General features: G+C 28.3%; 1 long non-coding RNA gene across 1 annotated transcript; it reads left to right on the top strand.

The window, feature by feature from the left end:
• Window positions 1-746: 746 nt before the first annotated feature.
• Window positions 747-3636, top strand: LOC107458149 (uncharacterized). Its single transcript, XR_002365574.2, has 4 exons — window positions 747-875; window positions 2429-2521; window positions 2708-3308; window positions 3534-3636. It is a non-coding gene; the product is annotated as an uncharacterized LOC107458149 (long non-coding RNA).
• Window positions 3637-4050: the final 414 nt, after the last annotated feature.

The raw sequence follows: 4050 nt of genomic DNA, 5'->3' as shown, positions 1-4050 counted from the left end.
CAGCGTTTTCATCTTTTATGAGTACATTTGGTCATTTATTCACCAAACATTTTATTTCAATTTAGAATAAAAGCATCTATCTTAGAGGAAAAAAAATATGTGGAAAGACATCTCACATGCTCATTAATTGAGATATAAATAAATTGGAGACTCAATAAAATTCATATAATTTGTGACGATTTAGATAATACTAATTTAATTTTTATTTTTTTTAATTTAAAATTTAGATAAATATAATTAAAATTATTAATTTAATTTAATTAGAAAAAAGTCCTACTTATATAATGTGCTCATGTTAATATTCTGTTAAAAAAAAGGTAACGATATAAAATAATTTTTAAATTACAAAAGTTTTAATTTAAACTTAAATTAAAAATTTTAAATATGAGCGCTTTCTATTTAAATTCAGTTTAATTAACACTATATTTCAATGTTAGTCATGTGATCCACATTTTTAAATACCGAATCCCTTCCAACAACCCAAACAGTTGAGAGCGAATTCAAATCTGATTATAATTAGAGTGGAAAAATAATAACTAAAAAAAAGAATCAACATTCTTTGTTCAATTACAAGACTCTGACGTCGACGGCCTCTGCTCAAAGTCGATGACCTCTGCTCAAAGTCGACGGCCCACCCCCCTCTCCACCTCCCCACACCGCGTTACGCGGTTTTCCCTTTTTTGCTGTTATTGATAAATAGAACAATTCTGTCGCAAGAGATAATAAACATCACCAAATACATAGAATAGAAGGTTCCCACTTTTTCTTTCCAGAGAAGACAGAAGTAGAGCAAATAACATGAGAAAGTTCTTATTATTCCTTCAATGCTTGATTTTTCTCGCACTGCTTCTCATTCATCCTTCATTTGCTCCTAGGTAGGTTATACTATTTATTAACTCTTCTTATTAATAAAATATTCTAACGCTAAAAAAAGTTAGTCATAATTTATTTTATTTAATATTTATTAAATAATTAATAATTAATAAATATTAAATAAAATAAATTTTAATTATTTTTAGTTAGTTTTTTAAAGATAAAATATTTTGTATTTAATTTTGTATATATTTTTTATTTATATTGAAATTGTTTCTTAATGTTAATTTCATCTCAAATGTTGAAGACAAAATTAAAAATATTTAGGAATAATTTAGAAATAAATAAAAAATATTAAAAATAAAATTAAATAAATAAAAAATATTAAAAATTAAATTAAATAAAATTAAACGTCAGAGATATTTTTAAAAAAATTATAAATCTTAAGAATAAAAAATATACTTTATTTTTTTTAATTACTAAATTTTCGAATAAAATAATACTCATCAGTACTTTTATCTTGTATACTATAACGACATTCTTTTACGTACCATTAAATAGATGTGAAGTCCATCAAGATTCTATATATAATAACTAGATGAGTCGCATATTTCTTTTAGTAATAATAGATAAGAATGAAACTAGATGCTCCTCGATTAATATACAAAGGAAAAGTATTGTACAATGGAAGTTATGAAGTATTAGAAATATAATTATTAATATTATTTTTTTCATCAGCTAAAATTTTTGAGATGAGTGGTATCACGATATGATATTAGAGCGTTAAATTTGAAAGATCAAGAGTTCGATTTTTGGTGAACTCTAAAATCAGTTATATAAATAGTCTATTGTTCCTCTAATGGACTCCATATACAAAATATTATTTTAGGTAAAATGATTTACATCTCTATTTGAATGATTTGGCTGTTTTTTTAATGTTACAAACCACCTCCTCCATCAAAAGGGGCGGCCGTACCAGTGATGAACCAATACATCCCCGCCTTCGCCGACAAAAGGCCGAGGTTCACATCCCTGACCAATAACGGCAGCCGGTTGGACTGGAGCCTCCACGCATGTGCTGTGTGCATAGGGGGCTTTTGTAACAAAACTAGGAAATAATAACTCCGGTTATTAATTATTACAAGATGAATGTGTGCTTGCTAATGAAAATTGATTCAGTTACAATAAGGATTCATGATTGAATTGTTGAGAAATAGCAAATTAATTTATTTTATTAGTCGATATTTAAATCAATACAATTGCTCTTTTTCTTTCAAATCGACTAAGTAAACACTTCATTTTGAAATAGTTAAAATCATATATAAAATAACGTTAGTTTTGTTTCAAAATAATGATTCAAGAGTTAAATCAATTTGAATTGACTGAATAATTATTTTACTCGTGTACTTAAGTATTAGAATTCGAATTTTATTTTACATATACAACAACCAACCCATTGAGAAAAACAAATAGTAGGAGATATCACGAAAAATTAGAAAAAAAAATAGAATTACAATATTTTATTTATTTAAGGGGCATCTGGGATCACACGACCCATTAAAGTCTCTGCCACCACCACTAGTAAAAATTCAGGTTTTTATGATGACCGAGTCAGGGGTGAAGCCTAAACATCAAGAAGACTGGAAAAGGTGTATTCCCTAAAAATGAACAAAGTACGATCCCCAACAAGCTTCAGAATGTTCTTAAGGTAGGTCAATCAATTATATATTTTCAGCTCATGGACATGTTATTGTTAATTAGCATTTCATTTCACTTTATGGACATATTCTATCTTATAGAAAATTTTATTTTTGTACATGCAGTTTTTTTGAATCTTAGTGGTGTATTGTTTTAAAGCCAATAGTGAGACAATAATATAAACCATGCATTTCAGGTCCATATTACTAATGCTAAAATATGGAATGCATAGGATCCAAGTATCAAGGAACTGGCTGAATAGATCAGCTTGAGGAGAGAATGGCACGCATAAAAGGAGATCCATCTTTGAAGCATATTTTAGATGAGATAGAGATTGGTGGTCCTACTGCTATGATGAGGTTTGGATGGAAAAATTTCTTATCTTTTTGGCCATTTTAAAATTTCTATCAGTTCAATGTCTTCCAAATTTTAAATAGTTTCTAAAGTGTTTCAGGTTGTTTGTGCAATTTGTAACACTGAGCAGCGGATAAGTATTTTCTTCCAACTTATTTCTTGGAGATGAACTAAGCCGAATTTGATGCATAATTCCAGCTAGGAATTGTTAATATTCTTGCTTCCTCAATGATGTTGAATGTTTTTTTAATCAATTTGCATATAGGAAAACAACAGTTTCATTGCGATGATTGTGGAATATGTAGGTGTAGTTCACTTAGCTGTGTTTGAGTATATCCATATCTTATGTCACCTGAATTTATGACATACAAACTAATTTTTTATGATCTAATTTGAAAACAGGGTTGGTGGTCAAGAGAACTATTTCCACTGCGAAAAGTGTGGTATGCATTCATCATTCAATCAGTATTGTGCATTTTTTTTCTTTTCCTTATGTTTGTTTTTCCTAAGCTTGTCCATACTTTATTTTTCTGTGAATAATTAGAAGAGTTTACTGTTTTCAGGCTTTGGTTTATCAGTATCATTGAATAATTTTTAAATTTAGTCCTTGATCAATGGCATGTAAGGTCATGCTATTCATAGAATAATTTTTTGTGAATAATCTGCAGGGTCATGCTATTTAGTTACACTACGTGACAATCATTTGTGTGGAGAACTCCATGGGCATGTGCATTACTGAAGTTGCTGTTGTTGCAATTATGTAGTTATATGATATTGAAACATTGAAGTTATGTTATTTTATTTTTTTAATGAAAGACAAGTAATAGTTATGAAGAACAATAGCATATGCAATTATGTATGGAACTATTGACATTGAGAACTTTTATATATATATATATAGTTATCTTGTATTGAGAAATGATTATTTTTTTGGTGTCATTGAGGAATTATTGTGTTATAAAAGATTTAGTTTTTAAATTTTAATATTAAAAATTTTAATTTGAGTAGTGCGTAAATGAGAAAATTAATTTGTGGGGGTTTTAAACTGCCACAAAAGTAATTTAAAACTGTCACAAAACACTAGTATAAAATCCCTACTAAACACACACAAAACCCCCACTGAATAGATTGTGGAGGTTTTTAAAAATCCCCACAAAAGACCTCGTGGCACCTCAAATTTTGGAG

This window comes from Arachis duranensis, chromosome 7 (genome assembly GCF_000817695.3).
Source record: "Arachis duranensis cultivar V14167 chromosome 7, aradu.V14167.gnm2.J7QH, whole genome shotgun sequence".
In the NCBI taxonomy this organism is placed as follows: Eukaryota; Viridiplantae; Streptophyta; class Magnoliopsida; order Fabales; family Fabaceae; genus Arachis; species Arachis duranensis.
This window is presented reverse-complemented; position numbering and strand designations above follow the sequence as displayed.